We start from the raw sequence: 12,784 nt of genomic DNA, 5'->3' as shown, positions 1-12,784 counted from the left end.
GCCCATGTGTATTATACAGGTGTTTCGGGGGGTTGTATGAACACAGAGAAAAATATGGAAGGACATACTTGAGGTTCTGAGTTTTCTGAGGGCAGGGGTGAGAGAGAGCGTGTCCCTGTGGAAGGGAGAGAGAGAAACGAAATGCCCATCGTTAGATAAACAGTGTACAAGGTGAGACTCCAATTATGCAAAGTTATATAAACATGTGTGTGCATGTGCATGCCTGTATATATAAAGAGGGCTGTAAACATACAGTCCCCAAAGCTTTGACAGTAATTGTTTCAAGGTAGCTGAGTTTTAGTTTAGTTTAGTTTAGTTTTTATTTAAATTCGTTAGTTAACATACAGCATAATATTAACTGCGGGTGTACATTCAGAGATTCATCACTTACATACATCAGCCAGTCCCCCGCTCTCCTCCCTCCATCTACCCTCAGTTTGTTATCTATAGTTAAGAGTCTCTTAAGATTTACTTCTTTTTTTTCTTTCCCCTATGTTCATCTGTTTTGTTTCTTAAATTGCACAAATGAGTGAAATCATGTGGTATTTGTCTTTCTCTGACTGACTTATTTTGCTTAGCATAATACACTCTAATTCCATCCATATCATTGATAATGGCAAGATTTCATTCTTTTTGATGGCTGGGTAATATTCCATTGTGTATATATATATATATATATGTATACCCCATCTTCCTTATCCATTCATCTGTCAATGGACATCTGGGCTCTTTCCATAATTTAGCTATTGTGGACATTGCTGCTATAAACATTGGGGCGCATGTACCCCTTTGAATTTGTATTTTTGTATCCTTTGGGTGAATACCTAGTAGTGCAATTGCTGGGTCATAGGGTAGTTCTATTTTTAACTTTTTGAGGAACCTCCACACTGTTTTACAGAGTGGTTGCCCCTGTTTGCATTCCCACCAACAGCTAAAATTAACAACACGGAAACAGCAGATGTTGGTGAGGATGTGGAGAAAGGGGAGCCCTCTTACACTTGAGATGGCTGAATTTTAAGTGGTCTTTATTTTCTTCTTTAAATTTAAGTGTATTTGTTTAAGTTTCTTGCAGTCTTCAGCTACTTTTTTATTTCTTATTTTATTTAAATTCAATTAATTAACATATAGTGTATCATTAGTTTTAGATGTAGTGTTCAGTAATTCATCAGTTGCATATAACACCCAATGCTCATCACATCACATGCCCTCTTTAATGCCCATCACCCAGTTACCCCATCCCCCCACCCACCTCCCCTCCAGCAACCCTCAGTTTGTTTCCTAGAGTGCAGTGTTTCTTATGGTTTGTCTCCCTCTCTGATTTCATCTTATTTAACTTTTCCCTCCCTTCCCTATGATCCTGTTTCATTTTGTAAATTCCACATATGAGTGAAACCATATGATAGATAACCTTCAGTTACTTTTGAATGAAGAAAAAATTATTTAAATTATTACTTTGCTTTAAAAATTAATGTGGTCATTTATTAAAGTTATAAATGCAACCCCCCCTAATTTCCTTTAATTTTAATTCAACTTAAAACCCTTGCTGTATATATATCTAGCAAATTTGAACAAGTACTTTTAAGGGACCTTTGATTAATGTTTTGTTCCATGTATAAACTTAGTTCATTTTTCATCTTTGTGGACTAAACTATATTTATAAATTAAATACATTTGTTTTCCTTTTTAAATACTCTAATTATCTGAATAACTAAAGCTTTCTGGGCATCCAAATAACTTTTATAAATCAAACAAATTAAACTTACAAGTAAATTTAGTTATTCTCATAATTGTTTAAATGTTATATCATTGTATCCAACCTCAGTAAGAGTTCTACCTACTATTACCTTTCTAAATCAATTACCCCATTATACATGAAAATTAGAATTACAAATCTGATATGGAACACTAATATATCTCATAAACATTTAAACTGTACTTCTTATAAAAATAATAATATTTGAATTTTCTTCTCTAAAACATTACTATACTGTATTCTAGAAGATATTTATCTGCTGAGGAAACATAACATGTCAACAGTTAGGGGAAGGGGGGCAGCTTCCCCAGCATCTTCAGGGGTCTAAACTTCCTTTTTTTAAAGATTTATTTATTTATTTGAGAGAGAGAGAGATAGCATGAGCATGGGCGGAGGGGTAGAGAGAGAGGGAGAGAGAATCTCAAGCATACCCTGCACTGAGCGCAGAGACCGATGCATGGCTCAGTCTCACGACCCTGAGATTATGACCTGAGCCAAAATCAAGAGTCAGATGCTCAACTGACTGTGCTACCAGGCACCCCAGTGGACTAACCTTTCTTAATCAGGGAAACCCCTTGTAGAGACAGTGTCTGGTTCTGTTTTTGAAACTCAGTCCCGCCCTGTTCTATGGTTGTTGCATCAAAGCTCCTCAAACAGGGCTTGTCATACTCCATGCTCCGTAAGTCATGTTACTCATTGTCTGACTCCATGGCTCCTCAGAAAGCCTCCACTCCTTAGGTTGCTAAACTACTTGATCTGATTCAACAAATCCATTTTTGGCTCTATTTTATTTGGCTTATTTTCACATCCCTTCTGTCTTCAGGGTCGTAACAACAAATAAAATTCCGTGTCTTAGTGCATAACGCATGACTTTGTCTGACTCCCGTTAAGGGTGTAGGTGTGCTGATCAACAAAGTGGGGAAATTCCATTCTGCAAACTTGTGCTATTGCAGACCATCAAAGGAAGAAAGAAAAGAAAAAGGGAAAACAATAATGCTGGTATGTCAGAGGGACACAAGAGCCAACCGAGAGAGTGCTCAGTGGCTAAATGTAAAACAATTTGAGCAAGAAACTAAAGTAGTGTTGAATTATAATCCAAAGCGCAAAATAAATATCCGTGAGTCCATACTGATATAAATAAATGATTGAATGAATAAATAAGGCAATCAGCAAATTTCTCTGGCAGACGAATTCCAAATAATTTATGTAGACACACCACCTCAAAAACATTGCATGACTCTCGCTCCCTAGGTGTGGGCTATACGTGGTGAGTGCCTCCAAAATGCATGAGATGGAAAATGGAGTGGGGAGAGTAGGAAAACCCAACCCATAAGACCTCAACCAGGTGACCAAGGTCAATACCAACAGTGATGAGTTGCGTTGACAGCATGGACACATGACACCATGTGTCTGCTGCCTCTGCTGCCCCCTGCTCCAAAAACCTCAGAATCCCAGTCTGATAAGGAAAAAAACATTAGACAAACCCCAACTGAGGGACATTCTACAAAATACCTGACCAGTACTCTTTAAAATTGTCAGTCATCAAAAACAAGGAAAATCTGAGAAATTGTTAACAACCAAGAGGAGCACAAGAAGACAGCAGGTCTGGATATAATGTGGTTCCTGGATGAGATCTTGGAACAGAAAAGGTGAATTAAAATTAAGGAAATCTGAATAAAATTAGGACATTAGTTAATCATGATTCAATAGACATTTAATCATTGTATAATGTAAGATGTATGTAACTGGAGAATCTGGGTGTGGTGTATATTATCTTCACAACTGGTCTGTAAATTTAAGTACATTCTAAAATGTAAAGTTTATTTTTTTTAAAGCCAGCAAAAGGGGCACCTGGGTGGTTCAGTTGGTTGGACGTCTGACTCTTGATCTCGACTCAGGTCTTGATCTCACAGTTGTGGGTTTGAGCCCCACGTTGGGTTCTACACTAGGGGTAGAGTCTACTTGAAAAAAAAAAAAAGCCAGCGAAGAAGAGGCATCCCCCCCAGATGGATGAGTCAGGTGGGAGTGGTGAGGGCAGAAGTGCTTTTAGCTACAGTCCTTAAAATACCTGTCTGATCTCAGGATAGAGCTAGGGCATTTCCTATTCTGAGCGAATGACAGAATGACCTGGCCACACATGTTGGGCCTTTAGGAAACAATTTGTCCTACATGTTGTCTAGTATTGTAAAGCAGCCCCTCCCATAAGTTTCAGGTTTGCAACAAGCCGCAAAGATGGCCCTTTTCCAAACACTTGGTTAAAATGATCTGAGCTGCCTTCCGCTGTCTTCTGGAAAGCAGGAGTCGGGGACTGTGATCTTACACTGTGGTTGTCAGTCTTCTCTGAAAGCTTGGAAGCCCCCACATGCTTGAGTGCTGCATCTTCAAGGATGGAGCCTCTGCATGGCCCATGACTCATCACCCCCGACTTCATGTGAGCCCAGGTCCTTTATCCCTAAGTGATTTCTTCCCTTCCAAAAAGCCTGAGAGACTGTGTAAACATCAAAAACAAAAATACCAAATTCACCTTTTAAAATATATTGCTAAAAATATATATATATATATATTGCTACACTTCACAGAGGCTTCAGGACATTTGAGTATTATTTGGGTTCATGTGTTACAACTTTGCACAGTTGGGTCTTGGTGGATGGCTGCATGGGTTTGGAACATTTTATTGCCTGCGGGTTTCCTGTACTCAGCAGGCAACTGTCTTTCTTTCATTTTATAGCCAAGCAGAATCATCAGTATCATTTTAATATCACATCTTTTCTACTGCTTGTTATCTCTCTCAGCAGTGAAATACTGCTCTCTAAAGAAATGTGAGACAGTGGAATGAGCTATTATAAAGTCAGAATTCAAGGCAGAAATTTCTGTCTCAGCCGAAGAAAGCATTGACAGCCCACTGAATTACACAGAATTATTTACCAAAGAGTAAATGAAATGATGTGTCCCACATTTATGTCGACATTCTGTTCCCCAGTTTCCTGTCCATCTTAGCTGCATGCTTAATTTCACAGGTAGCCAGCATTTTGATATACGATCAAGGGCATAGATTCTAGGAGCCAAACTGCCTGGGTTTGGATGCCATGTCTACCACGTATTAAATTTTCCTGCCTCAGTTTCCTCTACTCTACCACAGGGATGACGAGAACCCAACTCACCGGATTGATGTGTGGATGTACAAGAGAAAATGTATGTCAAACCCTTAGTAGTACGTTCTGCTGACATATAAGAGGTTATTATCACACCCAGGCAAGAATGGATGTGTTTCCATGTTGGAATCAGCATCATTTAAAGTTGGAACATATCGATGTGGTGACTGGGCTAAGGATACATGGCAGGTGGAGGGGCACCAGCATACTCATCTCTGATTCCAAGAAGGTGTTGGCATAGCTAGAGCCTAAGGGGGCCACTATCTCTGTCTCTCTCTGTTGTCCCAGGGAAGATGAGGTGGACCCCAAAGGCCACAGGGGCAAGGATTGGGGAGAAAGAAGAAACTTGCCTCCTGAGTGGCAGAAATTGTACCCCCACAGTCTGTACTTTATCAGAGCTGATGGGTGGCCCTTAACTGAGGGACCTGGGAGATGGCTGTCAAGCTCAGACAGGGGCAGGAAAGAAGGTGCCACGGCTTCTCTCACAGGTGGTAGGTCTCGGGCATTTTGAAGATATGAGAAGGCGGTGGAAGGTGAGAAAGTGGAAGGTGGGGAAATGAGGAACTTGTAGAGTGTCAGGGAGCAACGCTGGGAGTGGCTGGGAGATGTTGAGGGGCTGTGCCTGAGATGACTAGAGGGAAGGGGTTTGGGTGGAGATGAGCTTCCAAACCAAGGTGGGCTTCTCGGGCTTGACCCGAAAGGCCCCCAAGTGGTGCCCCTGAACGCCAGGTAGTCAGGGCAGTTTTTACAAACGGGAACAAAGACAGTAAACAGGAGAGAAAAACATGTATGTACATGCATGCACTTCCATTTCTTCTGGGCATGGTGGGAAGGAAGATCTGAGTCAGAGAATGTGCAGTGTCTTTCATGCAATTGGGCTGTCCAGACTGCCTTGGACTGAGAATTTGCATCATTTATCAACAAGCCAGCTGAGTGTGTCATGTATGCATGGTACATATATGTCATGCCCAGCACAGGATTGCATGTACTGCACAGTATTAAAAAGGTGGTCTTTAATCCAGTCCAATTCATGTTATCAAGAGCCCATGGTCAACAACACTAGAGAGCAAATATTTAAGGGACCCACAATATATGTAATATAATATGGAGAAGACCAGAAGCATTACTTATGTATCTTTTTGAAGCAGGTGGTGTTTTTAGTTTGGAAGTTCTCTGGTGTGAGTTTGTGTGTGTGTGTCTAGCCCTTTCAAAGAGTTGTCCTAATTAATGTCACTCAAAGTGATATGAAGTCTCAGATACACACTTTAGAAAACATGAAAGTCAGTTTTTGTTTTTTTTTAAGATTTTACTTATTTATTTGACAGATATTATTGCATGAGCAGGGGGAGGGGCAGAGGGAGAGGGAGAAGCAGGCTCCTCGCTGAGCAGGGACCCCGATGCAGGGCTCAATCCCAGGACCCTGAGATTATGACCTGAGCCGAAGGCAGATGCTTAACTGACTGAGCCACCTGGGTGCCCCGAAAGTCAGTTTTTAACTTTTTAATTTGTGACTATATAAAAACTTCCAATAAGAATTTGAGGTGTTTCTTTACTGCCAAATATGGCACTTTGCAAATGTAAGCATTAATATTTATTTATTTATGGAGTTAAACTCACATTCATTGATGTTGTAGATAATCTTGGTGTATATAGTGGAGGCTGGATTCCCTGGGTCATTTTTCTCAATCATAAGAGTCTTCCTGTAGATGTCATGGCCTCCGTCCTGACACCTAGCATTTTTCATGAAATATTGTAAATGATAAACATACTTCAAAGTAACTGTAGTTGTTTTTGTAGTGGATCAAATCTATTTCTTTCCTTTCTTTTTAAAGTTTACTTAAACTGCTGACTAAACTCAAAACTAGGGCGCCTGGGTGGCTCAGATGGTTGGGCGTCTGCCTTCGGCTCAGGTCATGGTCCCAGGGTCCTGGGATCGAGTCCCACGTCGGGCTACCTGCTCCTTGGGAGCCTGCTTCTCCCTCTGCCTCTCTCTCTCTCTCTCTCTCTGTCTTTCGTGAATAAATAAATAAAATCTTTAAAAAAATAAAAAATAAAAAAAAAACTCAAAACTACCAGAAACACTTAAGTATGTATCTGTGTGTCCCCAGTTGTATTCTCATATGTAACTTAACCAAATCTTATTTGAAACAATGTTAGCTCTAAACCAAGAGTCAGATGCTTAACCGACTAAGACACCCAGGTGCCCCTCATCCTTTCTTCTTTAACCTGAAATCTGGGAAATGCACAGGGACCCCCAGTGTATGGTGGGCAGGTGCATCTTGAAACTTCCCACCCTTCACGCCCACAGCCTGTCTGAACAGGTGGGAAGTGCAGCTTTTCTGAGTCTCACCTGTTGCAGAGAGGTCTTTAAGTGTGTTCACATAGATGTTGTCATGTTCATAGCCAGAAACCCTTCTGATCTTCACACATGAGAGTAACCTTTTCCTAATGTTGTCACTTTTTAAAATTTCCCATTAGAAAGGTTTGCCTAGGCACTTTGTTAGGTCATGCTGACAACCGCTCTTGAAGGTATCGAAGATAGGAATATAATCCATGTGGATAGACGTATGGACGTGTCTGCACGTGTGTTTCTGATTATAAGATGGAAGAGTGATGGGATGACAATAAAGGTGATTTGGTTGAGGATTTAAAAAAATGTCCTTCTGCTCTGAGCTTGGCTGTCCTTGCCTATTTGAGTTATTTGACCTGTTTCTGTGAAACCCGTGTGTCAGGAGGCAAGAAAGGTGGACAAGTCTCTAAGACCTGAAGATGTCAATTCAGACAGAGGTGGCAGGCATAGCCTTCAACAGGTTCTCAGGCCCCAGTGATGGGCAGGCGCAGCTCTGGGTCTCAGGATAAAGGACAGTACCCAGGTGCTAGCCAGGGAACAGGGACAGGACATGTGGCCCTGGGATCTCAGCCAGAGTTAGGGGCCCTGGGGGGGTGGGGAAGACTTGGAGGCCCTAGTGGAAAGGCTGCAGCCAACAGGCAGAGCGAGGAGAACATCCTGACTAACAAAGCTACAGGGGATTGGGATGGGGTAGGGGGGTGGCCTGTGGGGAGAGAACAAAGAACATTCCCAGGGATTCAAGTTGAGTTGGAAAAAATGTCCATCAGACTTCAAGCCCTGGGAGCACGTCCAAACAGAGTTTTGAATTTTTAAACTCTCTCAATTAGATAGAAAGGCACTTCTCAAACTTTTTGGTCTTAGGATGGCTTTAGACTTTTAAAAATTATTGAGGACCCCAAGTGCTTTTATTTATGTGGGTTATACCTCTCAGTATTTATTGTATTAGAAATTCAACTGAGAATTTTTTTAAAACATCTAAATAACAATGATAAACAGACATGTTATCATAAATACCACTTTTTAATGAAATATAACTATATTGTCCAACGGGGTGCCCAGATGGCTCAATTTGTTAAGCATTGGACTCTTGGTTTCATCTCAGGTCATGATCTTGCGATCATGAGTTCTAGCCCAGTATGGGGTCCTTGCACTGGGCATGGAGCCTGCTTAGGATTCTCTCTCCCTCTCCATCTGCCCCTCCCTGCCCTGCTCATGCACACGCTCTCTCTCTGTCTCTGTAAAAAAATAAAAAAATAATAAAATCACTAAAAGAGAAAGAAAAAACTATATTGTCCAAAACAAAACAAAATTCTGTGAGAAGGGAGGCAATATTTTATACTTTTGAAAGTCTCTTTAAATGTCTGGCTTACAGCTGGACAGCAAAGCTGCTTCTACATTCAGTCTGCTGTGACATGTGATTTTGGTTGGAGTATGTGAAGAGAATATAGCCACGCACCAAGATGAAGCTGGAAAAGGAAGGGGCAATAATAGCCTCGTGAGATCACTGTGGCTGCTCCTCATAATACTCCACCAAAATTTGATAGGTGGCAGTCTTTAACGGTTATTTGCACAGACTCAGGAACCGTATCAATGGCCTGATTTGTACTGTTACATTAAAATCTCTTGGTTTACTTTGCACTTTGAATGGATATTTTGCACATACGTGGTTTTGTAACACCCAGCATTGAGTTTTTTAAAAACATTGATTTAGTTGTGTGGGTATTCCAAAATGTTGTTATATTTCATTACGTAATATTTTTTAAAAGCACAGTTTTTAATATGACCACTAAAATCATCCAAAAGTCTTTAAATATTAGGAAGTTGTATTATGTGCATGATGGAGACTGCAAGTTTCTCGGAATCGAATTTTTATTTGAGAGCTTAGATTTTTCTCATTGGCAACAAACACATTCCCTGGTTTGCCTTGACATGACAGCTCACTTCATTCATTTCGAGAAAATGTTTGTCAAATACCCCAACAAAAATGGTTTGTCAGTTTCCTCTCAGTAAAAATGGTGTTGCATAAAGAAAGCAGCTAATGAGTCACACCGCGGTGCTTTCTCTTGAGCGCCCACATGTATGCGCTTCATACGTGCTTGCCTCTCTGTCACATGAAAGATGAAAAGGATGTGTCCTCCAGGGTCAAAATGGAAAGAGACACAATGGTTTTTACTGCTTTGTCAAGGACATAATTAAGTGGAGCCGGCAACTGAAGTGTTTGTTTTTGCTGTGTGTGATGGTGAGGACACGGGCCACCACCACCTGAATCACACCAACAGCCAGCAGCGTGGTCACCATCCATTTTAAAAACATATACTTTCTTTTTTTTTTAAGATTTTATTTATTTATTTGACACGGAGAGACACAGCGAGAGAGGAAGCACAGCAGGGGGACTGGGAGGGGGAGAAGCAGACTCCCCACTGGAGCAGGGAGCCCGATACAGGGCTCAATCCCAGGACCCTGGGACAGTGACCCAAGCCGAAGGCAGATGCTTAACGACTGAGCCACCCAGGTGCCCCACAAGGCATATACTTTCTTAGCATTATTCTGAAAACAGCTTTTCATCTCACAGATGCCCTGAAAGATTCTTGGGGATGCCAGGTATGTGTTGACTATACCCAAGGTCGTCTGAGGACAGCTGATAGAAAATAACCCGATGATGACTTTATGTGTGTGTTGTTTATAGAGATATATTTAAATATTTTTTCAGGTTATACAAATCTCAAATCTGAGTGTTCCAACCAGATTGAATTTCAGGGTGCCCTGCAGGGTGTACGGTGGGGCTTCCATAGGCAAGTAGTGTAGTGCTGGAGGGATCTACCTATTATTCTTGTGACACTAATGAGGCTGCATCCTTTTGCATAATAATGAACAGAGGCCCTGGAGTCAGACAAAAATGCATTGAAATCCTGACTTTGCTTCTCACCAGCTGTGTGATTTGTATGTCACATGTGTCTGAACCTCTCAGTTTCTGCATCTGTGGAATGGAGATAATACAAAGTTAACTCCGAGGATTGTTTGAGGATTAATGAGATAGAAAACCCTCTGATGGAGAGGCTTCAGAAGATGCATTACAAAAATAGTCTTTTCCGGCCTCATGGTCCAGTGACCACAGAAAGGAACACAGGCAGGATGCTCCCCTTTTGGCTGGGTGGTGGAGCACGCCCCATGAGTGAGGGCTGCTCCATTTCCTCCAGCTTTTGCTCTGGGTGCGAACACCCCTGTCCACTTTGGTGTGTGAGGGAAGAATTGGGTGCTTCGCCTGTTTCCTTGGTGACAACAGTGAACTCTCATGGAGAGAACTTTCATGTCATCTTCTTGTCACTGCATGGCACCAAGATTATGGAGATTTTTCATAAATAGGATTCTGAAGTATTAGAGTTTATCACAGCAGAGTTTGCAAGGCATCAAGTTCCTTTATAATCAATGTATATATCATGGGGGAAAATAATCTTAATTAAAAGGTAGAATTAGCTAAATTCTCTCTTCAATACCAAACACCTTAATCTCAAAACTCAGGCTTAGACTGTGCTTACAAATATACAATGTTTTTAGACAAGAGAAAATAGTGAATTCAGTTCATATTTTATTTTGCACTCAATTCAGCATCTTTATTTTACATTTTTAAAATTAAATTAATTTAGGGGCACCTGGGTGGCTCAGATGGTTAAGCATCTGCCTTCGGCTCAGGTCATGATCCCAGGGTCCTGGGATCGAGCCCCGCATCGGGCTCCCTGCTCCATGGGAAGCCTGCTTCTCTCTCTCTCCCACTCCCCCTGCTTGTGTTCCCTTTCTCGCTGTCTCTCTCTCTGTCAGGTAAATAAATAAAATCTTTAAAAAAATTAAATTAAGTTAAATTCACTCTAAAATTTTCTGATTCTTGCTTGGCTTGGCTATGTTTGGAAAATAGCCACCTGAGGTCAGTTATGGACAAAGAAGGTAGCTGGCTGCACATAAATAGACATCAGTCCACTCTTGCTTGAGCACATGGTGTCCACATCTTCCAACACCTGCTCCCAGGATTCCATTTGGTGGGGGGAGTAAAAAGTGAGGCAAAACTGAAAGGCAAATTAATGCCACTCAGTCTTTCATGCCAGAGTAAAAAGGAAAAGAAAAATAGAAGACAGAATCAACCCGCCAAACATTGTAAACAGTTTACAGATGCTGAGATCATAATGATTTAACACTATAATGACTTTACAAGAGATTTTGTTCCATAGATGCTTAAAGCTAATTTCCCCAGAACTCTTCAGTATCTTTTATGGAGAGAAAGAAAATTTATGTCTGATCTGCATCCCTTATATCCAAATAAGGTTATTTGGTATATAAAACAAATGGCCAATTTGAGTATATTGACACTTGTATTAATTCACAAAAGGTATATTGTTTATGAAGTTGAATACTATTTTTAAAAAATTTTACTTATTTTACAACTTATTAAGCTTACAACTTACTAATTTTACAACTTATTAAGCATTGGCTTTATTAATAAACATGGACGGAAACAAAAAATTGATAAAATGGAATGCTGACAGAGATGCACAAAGATGTGCATTCTGATATACCATTTGGTAGGAAAATTTCTCTAACATATATCAAAAGCCATAAAAATGTTCATCTCTTTGGATTCACTAATTCCATCCTTAATTATCCATACCAAAGAAAGAAAGTGTGTAGACAAAGATTTATGTAAAAAGAGTCAACATGACCTTTTATAATAATAAAAAATTTCTCTTTGCATACATAGCCAATTAAGTGAATGCAGGTGTGAATTTTATGGTGCCTCAACCTAAGTGAATAGTATGTGATAATTTTAAATGATGCTTTTAAGAAGTTTCCTTAATGCAGGGCAAAGTCATATGATACAGCTAAATTACGAAAAAGCAGTATCTGGAATGTATAAACAGAATAATCTTGACAGTATGAGGAAGAGCACATGAAAAAGATGAGCAGGAAATGCCAGTGTTAAAAATGGTCACTTCCATGGATTATGATTATGGATGATGTATTTTTGTGCTTCGTTGTGGACTGAATGTGTCCCTGCCAAATTCATATGTTAAAGCCCTGCCCGCCCCCCATTCTGATGGTACGTGGAGGCGGGGCCTGTGGGAGGTAATTAGGTTTAGAGGAGGTCAGGAGGGTGGGGTCCCCAGGATGGAATTTGTGTCTGTAGGACGAGGAAGAGACCGGAGCGTCCCCTGTTTGCCACAGGGGGTGTGGCAAGAAGGGGGCACTCGGCAAGTTAGGAAGGGAGTCTCACCAGAACTCAACCCTGCTGACACCCTGATCTCAAAACTCCCAGCCTCCAGAACTGTAAGAAATACATTTCTGTTGTTTAAAACACCCAGTCTTTGGTGTGTTTTTTTTTTAATGGCAGCCCAAACTAGGACATACTTCTTTATATTTTTCTGCATTTTCCAAATTTTCTAAATCAAGCTTCTAGTTTGCCATCAGAGACAATTAATCAAGAAATGTAATAAAATATTATGAAATATGTATTGTCCTCTGAGTCATTGGAAATGAAATAAT

General features: G+C 40.6%; 1 protein-coding gene across 1 annotated transcript in view; it reads left to right on the top strand.

Moving 5' to 3' along the window:
* The window catches only part of DSCAM (DS cell adhesion molecule), a 675,165-nt gene that overhangs the window by 477,524 nt on the left and 184,857 nt on the right, over positions 1 to 12,784 (top strand). The window lies entirely within an intron of this gene.

This window comes from Zalophus californianus, chromosome 1 (assembly GCF_009762305.2).
Source record: "Zalophus californianus isolate mZalCal1 chromosome 1, mZalCal1.pri.v2, whole genome shotgun sequence".
Classification (NCBI taxonomy): Eukaryota; Metazoa; Chordata; class Mammalia; order Carnivora; family Otariidae; genus Zalophus; species Zalophus californianus.
This window is presented reverse-complemented; position numbering and strand designations above follow the sequence as displayed.